The sequence below is a fragment of the Lycium ferocissimum genome, chromosome 8 (assembly GCF_029784015.1).
Source record: "Lycium ferocissimum isolate CSIRO_LF1 chromosome 8, AGI_CSIRO_Lferr_CH_V1, whole genome shotgun sequence".
In the NCBI taxonomy this organism is placed as follows: domain Eukaryota; kingdom Viridiplantae; phylum Streptophyta; class Magnoliopsida; order Solanales; family Solanaceae; genus Lycium; species Lycium ferocissimum.
In genome coordinates, this window is record NC_081349.1 from 64,532,154 (window position 1) to 64,545,607 (window position 13,454).

At 36.0% G+C, this 13,454-nt stretch overlaps 1 pseudogene; it reads left to right on the plus strand.

Annotated features, from left to right (window-relative positions):
* Positions 1-3,337: 3,337 nt before the first annotated feature.
* LOC132066541 (dolichyl-diphosphooligosaccharide--protein glycosyltransferase subunit STT3A-like) lies at positions 3,338-12,753 on the plus strand (annotated as a pseudogene).
* The last annotated feature ends 701 nt before the right edge of the window (positions 12,754-13,454 follow it).

The window sequence follows — 13,454 nt, forward strand, 5'->3', positions numbered from 1 at the left end:
TCACAACATACAAAATGAACCTGAAGGTCGACTTTGCGACAAGATATTTTATTGTTTTGGCTGCTTAAGGCCACTTCATTTTTTTGTTTGCCACTAAGCACTTATCATTTGTAGTGCTTCATAGAAATCTTTAGAGTTTCCTAGTGCACTACTAACAAAGGTAAAGATGTATCATGAGCTCATGGGGAGCTCTTGAGACAAATTAAGAAACTTTGAGAAAAACTATGAAGTACTTTCCATAACTAATTTCATGATCTTCTTGGCAGGTGATTAAGTACGAGATTGTCATTCACGACTGTGATCCTTATTTCAATTACAGAGTCACTCAGGTTGATCATTTCTCCTTTTTTTTCTCTCTTTTCTTGTATTCTTAATTAGGTTAATTATGTGTATTTTTAATTGATAGTATATAATCCAGAGTTTGTTCACATACTGTTAGACATAATTAGTCCCACATTATCTTTTCAATACCTCTAACTATCAGAATTGTGCAGCATAAGGGTAAAAGTGCATGAAAAGAACTAATGTTCTAATGACATGAAATGTAATCATTTACATTGCAATGCCATTTTCTCGTAGTAAAACAGCTGAATAATAAAAGTAGAGTACATTCTATTTTCAATTTCACATATGCTACTTGATACCTTGTATACAAAACCCCTTCATACTAAACATATAGGGACTTGGAAGATGAATTTCAGATAAAGCCAGTTCACAGCTTCAATTGTGTCCATAAAACTAAGTGTGATAGAGTCAAAGATGCTTCCAATTGGGAGCCCTGGGTCTCATATATATAATAAAGAATTTTACATCCAATAGACATATGGTTTCCTTATACAAGAAGGACTCTAAAATATCCCCTATCATGCCCCCTCAATCTGTAGGGGCGGATGCACAGACAGATTGCTTTTAAGAAACAAGAATTGAACTGCCGACAATGACTTTGTAAAAATATCTGTGAACTGAAGCTGAGTAGGTATATAACGACTAGATTACCATGGGAGACACGTTCTCTGACAAAGTGATAATCAACCTTTATGTGCTTATTGCCATCATGGAGAACTGGATTGGCAGCAATATAAGTAGAAGAGATATTGTCACATAGGACCTTTACAGATACTGTCACCGATAAAATGATTAGCACTGCACCCACAATAACATGTAGAATATTTTTTCTAACACCCTGCGAAAGTAATTTGGTGTCTTCCTTCTCGGTTATCATAAAAAATATTACCAATAAGCCCTTGTACTCGACTGCTTCTCCTGAAATCATCACTAGACTTCTATGTACTGTATCATTTGGGCAAGAGATCAACCCAACACAAATACTACTATGCCACCCAAACAGAGAACATGTTAAGAAATTATCCTGTAAGTCACTAACATCAGAATTGATGCTTCTCCAGTGAACATCAGAATTGATGCTTCTCCAGCAGCCCAGTAAACTTTCTTTGAGTGCACTCAAAATTTTTAGCATCATCAGGGATATGTTCTTCGGCATAATCTAGAGAATATGCAGGCGAGGGAATTATGGAAACAAAGAAAATGAAGTACCAACAACATTTTTTGATTTTTTGCGCAACTCATTTAATTGATACAACAAACTGAATATCATCCCTCTCGGATCAAAAACTACAGTATCATACATATGCTTTTTGTTGTTGAAAGAAACAATAATAACCAAAATCCATCAATTAACATCTATTTCGAGCAATTCGTCGAACAACATAAGTGTATCATGTAACTCATGACTCATCCCATATAAAACATGAGAGATTACGCACTTAGAGTCCTTAGCAGCCAACTCCACCCTATGGAGCACATACAACAGAGATTTCCAATCAAAAGTAAGAGGAACTTGCTGACTTACCTCAATTTCCGCAGATTCATGTGGCTTATTTAACTTCCAGACAGTTTCAAGTGAAGGTATGAGAAACTTGTTCTCTGCCTCAATGTCCTTGGGGATCAAAGGTTTTCTGACGGAGGCATCTTAAGTTTTAAGGGTTCAACCATGGGTTCATTAGGCACATCAATCTCTAATGATTCTCTGGAGACACCTTCATTTGATGAAACTTCTTCAATAACCTTTCTTGTACTTTCTTGATCTTCTTTATGACATGAGAAGCATTTCCATTATATTTCAAATTAATTCCAAGCTTCTCCAAGATTTTGTCCAGATGGTCGTTCAGTCTATCTAATTTCCTATCCAATTTATCAAAGTTTTCCCCCATCCGAGCACTAGCCGACTGAATCGTTTTTGAAAAATCGTCAAATACAGTTTCTTCCATCACGACTGCCGAACTCCCCAAGGTGCCAAGATTAGGGTATGATACCATTTGTTATGTACTTGAAAATTGAAAGAGAAATATTCAAGAACTAGAATTGGACTCATAAAGTGGAATTCTTTATTAATTCAATCGAAGGATTACAACTGAATTAACTAAAGTACACCTACATAGCTGAACTACAATCACCTGTAATGGATAAATTAGGGTAACCAGAAGCATAGAAGAAGAAGAAGAAGAAGAAGAAGAAGAAGAATAGAGAAGAAGATAACCGGGGAAGAAGAAAATCGAAGAGAGAGAATTGGAGATGAGAAAATATCCATAAAAATATAAACTCCTTATCTCCTAATCTGTTGGAGTATTTAGTTGAGTTGGAGTAATCTTGACCGTTGATCTCTTCTAATCTCCACCGTCCAGATCAGTGGCGGATCCAGGATTCTCACTCAGGGAGTTCGAAAAAAACAACAAAAGCTAAATATAAAAATTAATATTGTTGATGGGAATCAAACTTAGGATGCTAAAGACAATTTTGAACACCCTGAACCGCTTGAGCTAACCTTTAGCATATGTTCAGGGTCTTCAAAAGTTAAAGTTAATATATGTACATAAACATAGAAAATCTATCCTATATATACACTGTAACTTTTTGCCGACCCTCACCTCCACTTAAATCTGCCCCTAGTCCAGATGCACCGAATTAACTAACTCATTAAACATTTGTCCTCTCCTACATCGCCACGTGTCCCCCTAATTCCGAACCCTTATTTCACTTCAGCTCATTTCTTCAGCACAACTACAGACATAACAGGCTCTTGATACCATGTGACGGAGTCAAAGATGATTGGAAGGCTCTTCCAATTGGAAGCCATGGGTCTCATATATATATATATAATAGAGAATTTTACATCCAATATACATATGATTTCCTTATACAAGACGGACTCTAAAATATCCTCTATCACTAAGCATATGTTCGACTCCGAAGACTCCGTTCTATTTTAAGTATTAGGAAAATCAGAGTCCTCATATTCATTCCTTCTATAAGTCCAAAAATGATTGTTACTTCAGCAATTGATGTAACTCGTCCAGCTTGCTAGATTCAAACGAGTAAGGTAGAATCCATACTTCCTTAGCAACCATTGTTGAACTTGAGGTACTAATTAATTCTACATGAGAAATTGAAGGTTGTTGCCAGTTTATTTTCACCTTATGGACATACTTAAATCACTTGCTTTGTGCTTTAATACTTGTTGAGTTGTTGTTCTAACCATTTCCTTGGATAGTTGAATCACAAAAGTTGATTGGTTATTCAGAACTGAGGTCATTCACCAGAAGGAACATCATGTGAAAGATTCATACATATGTACTTGATTCAGTGACATGGTTTTTGATAATCTATGTAATTCAGTATCCATAGGGACACCTTTAGAAGCCTTGCATGCCAATGGCTAATGGAAGGAACACTCTTTAATTTTCTTTAAGCAATAACAAGATGCCAGCTGGCCGGTGAAGAAATTTCTTTCTACTTACCATAAAACAGAAAAGAATGCTGGTATACTTGTTAGATAACCTTTATGGAAATTCAAGTCGTTTCATATTAGTGCTTCATAATTACAATAAATACTGTCACTTAAGCATTAAGCTACAGGCTACAACTAAATTATTTTACCGCTGGAAAGTGTTGTATCTTCTTTTCCATTGATGTGGGGCATTTCCCTTGATGATGTTCAAAAGCATCATCATGTTTACTAGCCTCCAAGTTTGTCAATACCAGGAAGTTATGTGAAATATTACAAAAGTATAACAAAAGGCCTTTTGCTTTCAGTTTCTGACAAAGAATGGAATATACAACTTTTGGAATTGGTTTGATGATCGGACCTGGTAATTGCCATTACAAGAGTGAATTAATTGGCTATACCACTATATGACTTCTTTCACAGAAAGTACAATATTTAAGTTTCCCTTGTCTAATAGGTATCCACTTGGACGTGTGATTGGAGGAACTGTTTATCCTGGACTAACATTAACCGTAGGCACCTTATGGTGGTGTGTATTACATATTTTTTGGCTTCGATATCATAGTATTATGTAATAACATATTCTGATCTATACCTTATACTGGCAGGATACTGAATTCTTTGAGTATCCCTCTTTCTGTGGAAACTGTTTGTGTATTTACTGCCCCTACATTCTCGGTTTTTGCAGTTTGGGCAACATACCTTTTGACAAAGGTTTGTTTTTGGCTTAATTAAATATTTCTTTAATTGTTTCTATGTTCCTTTTACTTTCTTGAAGTGCAGTAACCTTCAATATCACATACTATTTTGTTGTGAATTGAGAGTTCTGAATAATGTTTATGTGGCGTTTTGATAGGAAGTTAAGGGGGCTGGTGCTGGACTGACAGCTGCAGCTCTTTTGGCCATTGTAAGTTATCATGCATAAATTTGAATTCATTTGATGCCTTCTAAAGATGAAGTCACTTTGTTATCTTTTGAATGTTGTATTCTATTCTATGTACTGAAATAAGATATTAAGCTAATAAGCATATAAGACTCAGAAAGCACGCAGACTACTGGACTTGTGCCATTATACTCAATTATGATCGTGGGCCCGCGACCTGCTTCCTAATATTCCAGTCTAACTGACTCTGAAGGAATTTGAGCTATAGATGTTGAAGTAATGGGCGAAGTAGTTCAAGATCTTCATAAACCCCTTTGGAAGTCCTTAAGCAACCAATTGGGAAAACTATATAATCCATAACCGCTTTGCACACTTTACTCGAATTTGGAAATCACACGTGAAATTTAACACAAAAATTTAGGAGAGTGAATGGACTTACAAAAGGTTGCCTTTGATACCATGTGAGTAATAAGAGAACAAGTTCTCTCAATTCTCCTATATCTCTTATTTCTGACATAATTATCTTCTTAAAGTAGCATTGTTTTGGCAGTAGGAGTATGTTTGCTAGTCTGTACTTAGTTATACGTTGTCTAGTTCTGATTTAATGCTGCCTGTAGGTTCCATCGTACATATCTCGTTCAGTGGCCGTAGCTATGACAACGAAGCTGTAGCCATATTTGCCTTGATCTTCACTTTCTATCTCTATATAAAGGTTCACTTTCCGTTTATACAATAATTTCTTTAGAGAAGTATCTCATCATCACCTTCTGTTGTGGAATGATGGTTAATGTTTGATGCAGACACTGAATACTGGTTCCCTCTTTTATGCTACTCTCAATGCCTTGGCATACTTTTATATGGTAACCATTTACTTCGTCCATAGCGATTGTTTATTTTTATCTCTTATTACATTTGTGTTCCCTGCTACATCATTCTATAATATTCCAATGTTCTTTCAGGTTTGCTCCTGGGGAGGGGATACCTTTATTATCAACCTTATTCCAATGCACGTGCTCATTTGCATCATAGCAGGGCATTATTCTCTGCGGCTTTATATTGCTTATGTTCCTTTTGTAAGTAACCAAGTGTGTAGGAACCTTAACTTTATATAAGAAACAGTTAGAAGTGTTTGTTTCACAGTTTCAGAGTGAATTTATTTGCAACAATTTGCTTGTTTAACTATGCCGTGTGAAGCTATTCAACAAGTTTTGACCTTATTTCATGTCTCAAAATCATCTAGTCCAAATGCATTCTCCTTTACATTCCTTCAATAATATTAAGTTTGTTGTCATCTTCCAGTATCTGGGGTGCAAGTTATCTTGGGAACATTATTGGCCTCATTGGTCACTGTTGTGGGTTTTAATGCAGTAATGACATCAGAACACTTTGCTTCATTTCTGGTAAGGTTAATTTCTGGTAGCATATCATTGTGGTTTAAGTAAATGATTGATGTGTTCGCCGTTCTTGCATGCATGGATGCTTTCCTTCTTTATTTCCCATTAGGAGCTCTTTGGGGAGAATCTTTTGTCGTCTTTGCATAAAAATTTCGTATCTTGTGGTCTAAATGGGAGAATGATAGAATCTTTAAGCTAGTAAACAGCTAGTTACATTGATTACATGTTCAAAAGATGGTTGTGATTTGGAGTGATCCTATTCCATTTGCTCCTTTTTCCCTGATTTCTCTTTTGATCGGCTGCAAATTCTAATTGCCTTTTGATATAGGGACTCTTTTTTGTTGAACGATATTTATAGTACTGCGTTTTGCCATAAAATCTGAAATAACAGGTCAATTGCTTTTCTGTAACTTGTAATTTAGCTGCTCTTAGAGTCCTACTTAAGTTGATTGGAACTCTGAATTTCTGCAAATATACAGGTGTTCATGCTGATCAATGTAGTGGGCCTAGTCCATCACATCAAAGGGATTCTCTCACCAAAAATGTTCAAAGTAGCTGTGACTCTTGTTGTATCTTCTGGCTTGTCAGCTCCTCTTATATGCTGCTCCTTGGTCCATAAACCTCCTTATTACATTCAGTCATTCACGACTATCTTCTTCAGCTTCAACCCTTTGTTTGGGTAGCTATCTTTGGCGATACCAAGAATGAGACTAGAAGAACGCTTAGTGAACTAGTATTACTGAATTAAATTGGATGAACCCGTTTGCATTTTCAAATTTTCTTTTTGAACTAATGGTGATGAGCATTTTATTCTTTGTTCAGGATATTTTGTTGTGCAGTAATAGCTGTACTAATTGCAGTTATTTCTTCTAGACCAACAAAGGGATGGAGTGGACGAAGCCTGAGCCAGCTTGATCCGTATGCTCTCTTCTTTTTTAAGGGCCATGTTATCTTCTACTATGATTTCTCACTCTTTAGTTCACACTTTTCTACTATGAAAAGAAAAATGTTATATCTTCTCACTCTTTAGTTCATCCCTTTAGAAAATTGTTATATCTTCTCTAAAGAAGGCCTATTTAGAACTTCAAAATAAGTTGCAACATATGATCAACTATGCACATTGCATCAAGTGAAAACTGAATCTTGAGGTAGATAGCAGATCTTTCATTTGGTTGAGTCCTTTACCATTTTATATAACTACTACAACTTGAACTCATGGCTTTCAATCACCGTCCCGTGAGTTCTTACCAAAACATACCTTGGATGCTCAATTGGTCAAGTCCGAATTTACAAATTTGACGTTGAAATTTCAATATCTCCACCGTAAGTAGAAAAAATAGTACTCGTAGATGATTTGGGGGTGTACTGATAGAACTTAAATTTGATGGGATTTTTCACTCAAGCTAATGAAGTTATATTAGGAGTTAGTATCTATATGATTCTAATGCATAGGTTGTTGGCGGTCTTGAGCTCGGTTGTGGGCTGTCGGTTGAAGTTATCACCAACATAAAAACAGTCCAGAGGGCTTGATACAATTATGTATATAATCTAGCTTTAGGGGTATGTAACATTTAGTTCTTCATTACTATGACTAAAGTAGCTTATTCTAGGACGATTATTAATGAGTTCTACCCCTCCCCTCTACCTCTATCTCTCTTTCGAGCACTGCAGCACAATATTCTTGGGCTTTAATCTTCTACTTTGTGCTTTCACCTTCTTACATCTTGTCTCACATTCTACTGGAGTTGCTCAAAGAAAATAGTTAAGATTCCACAATGCTGACTGAAAATCTAAACATTATTCTTGCTATTGCATTGGTGGATAGTTTTGATGCCTCTGGTACCATTGGTTTATTATAATTACTATTTCCCCTGCAGCATTCTGAAGTAAATTTTTCTGCCTGTTTGTTTCTTTGAATTGAAACAGAACTTATGCCAGCAAGTATATACCCATCATTGCCAGTGTTAGCGAACATCAACCACCTACTTGGCCTACTTACGTTATGTACATAAATGTGTTAGCATTCTTTGTCCCTGCCGGCATTGTTGTGAGTATCCATATTCATCTTGATCCTCTACAAAATTGTGTTATTTTTACTCCGGCCTTCATTTCATCTTTCCTTTTGCCATGTGCAGGCGTGCTTTTTGCCTCTAACTGATACTAGCTCCTTTGTGGTTCTTTATTTGGTGACTTCAGCATATTTTTCTGGTGTCATGGTATGTGTTCCGTAATTTGCTGGTTTTGTGGTTTATCTTCCATAAGCTCAATCACTTCTGTTTGTTGAAACTATAGGTCCGCCTAATGCTTGTGCTAGCACCAGCAGCATGTATAATGTCTGGAATCGCTCTTTCAGCAGCATTTGATGTTTTCACTCGGTCAATCAAATTTTCATTGATTGGTACATCACAAAGTTCACAGGCTGATGTAGAGCCCTTTTTCCCTTTAGAAGTTTGTGCCTATGGTGATACTTCCAAAACTGCATCCGCTTAATCTTGTTCACCATCCAGGCAGGAAATGCCGATAAAAGTGAAGAACCACTAAAGGAAAGACCTTCACAAATAAAGGAGGAGAATGTGGAAAAAGCTCCTTTCATTTCAGAACGCGAGAGGAGTCTATTGACCTTACCTATGGAGGCTTCTATTATTGCTATTCTTTTACTAATGCTGTTGGGTGCTTTTTACGTGGTATGTCCTTTGCTATCAAAAAGCGGTTACCTATTTTATTCAGATTTATCCATTCTTCAAGACTTCAACTGTGTGTATACCATGACATTAGCTTTGTTCCTTTTCCTTTTCCAATTATGATCACTCTTTTAGAGGATAAGTGTCCCACTAATAAGCAAAAGTATTATCTAAGGAGGAAATATATACAAAAGTATCACTGGACCATCTCCTGTAGGACATGTACGGAAATCAATATGCTATCAACATCACTTGCAGATTTCTTCCTATACAAAAAGTTATAATCATCTAGATTTGTCAAGCCATATGCTTTCCTTTCAAAATACCTCTGTGGCCAAAGTGTCAAATAAGCACAATATGTTTCTCCACACTTGTCTCTGACCCTTGCTTAGTCTCTGGCCCTGCCAACTTAATGTGTTACCGAAGTTGCTCGGACTCGGGTGCGGGTGTCCTACGGGTGCAGGAATTCGGCTAAAAATAATTCAAATATCTAAAAATAGAGTTATATGTCTAAATTATGAGACATTATGTGGAAAACTTAGAAGGTATTCCGAGAAGAAAATATTGATCAAGAGGAGAATCCTAGAAGGAGATAAAAAGAAAAAGACTGACATAGAAATTTCAATATACAAGATATTCCATTTTCTTCAATTTCACCTCAGTTTTTGTAGATCGAGAAGCAAAATTAATGCTGATTTTTTATTTACATATGTTGGTGAAAAAAGTAACTGGAGAATGTTTCTCAGATTGGTAGATGAGCCACCTATCTTCTTTTTCATGCGACTAGTTCAAGTATCTCATATGAATTAATCTGATATTGTTTTAATCGCATTTGTATTGTTTAAATTGTTCATTCTTACTTGTAATGGGGGCTCTTCCTTCTTCATTCACTTAAATAACTGGGAAAATTTTCTTGGTAGGCTCATTGTGTTTGGATGGCAGAAGCCTATTCAGCTCCGTCTATTGTCGTAACATCACATTCAGGTGATGGACTTGATGTTTTTGATGACTTTAGAGAAGCTTATGCATGGTTGAGCCACAATACCGATGTAGATGATAAAGTGGGTTCAGTTCCTTTTCTTTCTATCCATTCTGTGTTTCATTTGATGTTTATAGCAGTTCACTTGTACTCACAATCACTGCTAATGACATGGTTATAGATATTGACATGGTTCCTCTAGTGAATAATTTCTGTTTTTCTTGTAGGGTCTTTTGCATTTTCATTTTATGATCCTCGATCTTTTTTCCATGTTTACCATTCCAAATCATGTGCACCTAACTAGTCGATAGCAGCGTTATCCAATGTTTGCAGTTGATAGAGCAGCATTTTTTGTGCTGTTTGTCTTTTCCTCTTAAATCTTTTCAGGTGGCATCATGGTGGGACTATGGTTACCACGCAACATCCATGGCAAACAGAACAGTTATTGTAGACAATAACACATGGAACAATACACACATTGCCCTTGTTGGTACAGCCATGTCCTCCCCCGAAAAGGCAGCCTGGGAAATCTTCAACTCTTTGGATGTCAAATATGTTGTTATAGTCTTTGGAGGTTGATACTTGTCAAAGCTGAGAATTCTTGTTTGTTAGAAAGAGCCTTTGATTTAATGACCTTTCAAACTTCAGGTCTTATTGGTTACCCCAGCGATGACATCAATAAGTTCCTCTGGATGGTCAGAATAGGTGGAGGTGTATTCCCTCATATCAGGGAACCAGATTATCTGGTATGTCAATGTTACAAATTTCAATTAATTTCTTCTGTGGTCTTGTAATTGACTGTTGTTTTTCTGAGAGATTTGGAGGATGTTTTCAGTTTGTTGACCAAACTTGACCATTATTTTCTCAAGTACTATATTAATATAGTACAACCAATTACTTGACAACTGATATTGTTAAATCTCTTTTCCTTAAAAGGCCTAAAAATTGTTTCATCCAGAGATTCTTTATATGGACTATGCACCTTATCTCTGAGTATGCACCAAATCATCTATGATATGAAAAGCTTCCTAGGTGCTCATTTATTCTCTCTGATGCTGCTACTTCTATGCTGATCTCAGGCTCTCATTATTTAGTTAAGTGACCATAATTGGACTAATTCTGCCACTTCCAGATTAGATCCCACAGAATGTAGAGTATTCTGACCCAATAGCTATAGGATACAATTAACTTTGAAAGAGGTACCAGTTTTCATATGCGGATCCAAGACTTGAAGTTTGTGTTCTTACAACGACTTAAAGTAAATATGCAATAACAATTGGGTTCACTATCAAATATTTATAGTTATTTAGTGATTTTTTTAATATATATATACAGGGTGTGGGCAAAAGCTACTAGGTTCACGAACACATGATATGCTGTGGATCCGCCCTTGCCAGTTTTAGATGTATCAATGAATTTTGTTTGGGTTTGTGTGTGACACCTTTAAGCTCATAAGACGCAATGGATGCTTTACTTTATCGAGTGTTCAATTACATATGAACTCATGTATCCCCTTGACATAAATACAATTTTTAATTTAGTGGTAAATGGGGTCTAAAAATTGGTTTAGTTCACAGGTGCAAATGTCAACTAAGATAGTCTAGTATTTCTTTCAATCCTTTATATAAGTTCTTGATTTCGCCACTGGTGGTATGGTTTGAAATGCCATTAATCATTTTCATGTCGTTGCAAGAGAGATGGTCGATTTCGGATAGACTCTATGGCCACTCCAACAATGCTGAACTGCCTCATGTACAAACTATCTTATTACAGGTGCTGAATTCTTGATATAATAATGCAAGGTGTGCTATTGGTGGCCTCACTTTGTGTGTGATCTTCAAAATATGTTGTCTTTGTCTTCTGTTTTAGATTTGTGGAGATAGATGGTAAGGGTTTTGACAGAGTAAGGCAGACTGAAATTGGAAAGAAATATTTCAAGCTCGCTCACTTTGAGGAGGTAAGACTGATTACATACTTTGCATAATTTCATGAAGCAGCACATTGTCATATTGATATTGAACCTATGAATTCAGATGGAAGCTGTATATATTCTTACTATTGTACTTTCTTTTGCCAACTACATTGCAATTCTGGAAAGTCTCCTTGGACAAGAGTTGTTGATTATATCCACTTCTTGTTGTTGAAAAGACTAGGAATGTTGGATGTGTAATCTTTATACAATAACATACCCAGTGTAGTCCCACAAGTGGAGTGCGGGAAGGTAGGATGTACGCAGATTACCCCTACCTTTATGGGGTAGAGAGGCTGTCTGCCGTGCTATACTTGCGGTTTGTGCAGAAGGATAGTTCACGTTAGGTCAATTATACGCATACATTTCTCTAGAGACTATTATCTACTTGAAACCGAGACCTTCCGGTCACACGGTGACTAGTCTTACTTTTGCACTAAGGCTCTCCTTCAAGCTAAATTATATGGTCCATGGACATGTATCCATGTTTGAAATTGTAATCATTCACCTTCTGGCGTGTTTATTTATTCAGGTGTTCACTACGCAGCACTGGATGGTTCGGATATACAAACTAAAACCTCCTAAAAACAGAATACGAGGAAAGATGAAAAGGTCTAAATTGGTAGGTGTGACCTCTTCTGTGTTTGAATTAATGTGTTTCATTAGAATACTTACATAGGTGTATTCTTTTTCCAATCTATGCAGAAAACTAACTTGACTAGCTCCAAAAGAAGTGGAACACAAAAGAAGAATCGTTGGTAGGGGTGGGCACTCGGTATTCGGTTCGGTATTTTCAAATTTCGGGTTAGATAATTGGGTAATCAGTAATCGAAAGTAGATACAAATATTGAACCGAAAAAGTTCGGTTTGGTAATTCGGTAATCGGTATATCAAAATTTGTTTCGATACGGTAATACCATATTGAAGTTGGACAACATAACTAAACACAAATTCCAAATCTTTCGGTCAATAATGCAATCAGATTTCTGCAATTTGAAATTGTACAAATATGCCATCAGATTTCAATAATCAAATGCAACTTTTTTATACCGTAACTAGTGAAGTAACCTGCGCTTCACGCGGTTATAAACTACATTAATAAATTTGCAATCTGAAATTGCTATGAATTTACTTACATAGAATACATGAAAGTTTTCATGTATATACATACATATGATAATTATTTATTAAATCACAAATATAAATATCTATTAAATGTAGATCTAAATAGAACTACATTTTTCAGTAGCATACTTTACAAAGAGATGAAAGAAAAAGAATACGTGTGTGTATTGACTTTTCAGTGACTTTGATACTTGAATTTCTATTTGTTATCAAATACGTGTTAGGGTAAATTAATACATTTATTTCATTAGATAGTAGAATTTTCGTTTTCTAAATTTTCTTCTATTCAAATAACTTGTATATGTATAGGAAATGAAAAGTAAAAAAATATTTAAAACTGAAAGAACACAAATCATGATTTTGACAATTACCTCCAAAACCATATTTTTGGCAATCATTGAAGTGTTTATGAAAAATAATCATATTCACAATCAATTCCCAGCGAACATAATTTGAAAATAACCTTCTCAAATTATTTTTGATTTCTCATCCGGTGTCCGATACCCACATTGGAGCCCGACTATTTTCGAATTCGCGTCGTATAGGGCCCCATCCAGGGTGGGGGGTGGGGGTGGGGAAGGCTCCCTACTAAGGATTTTTTCATACCCAAAGCTCGAATTC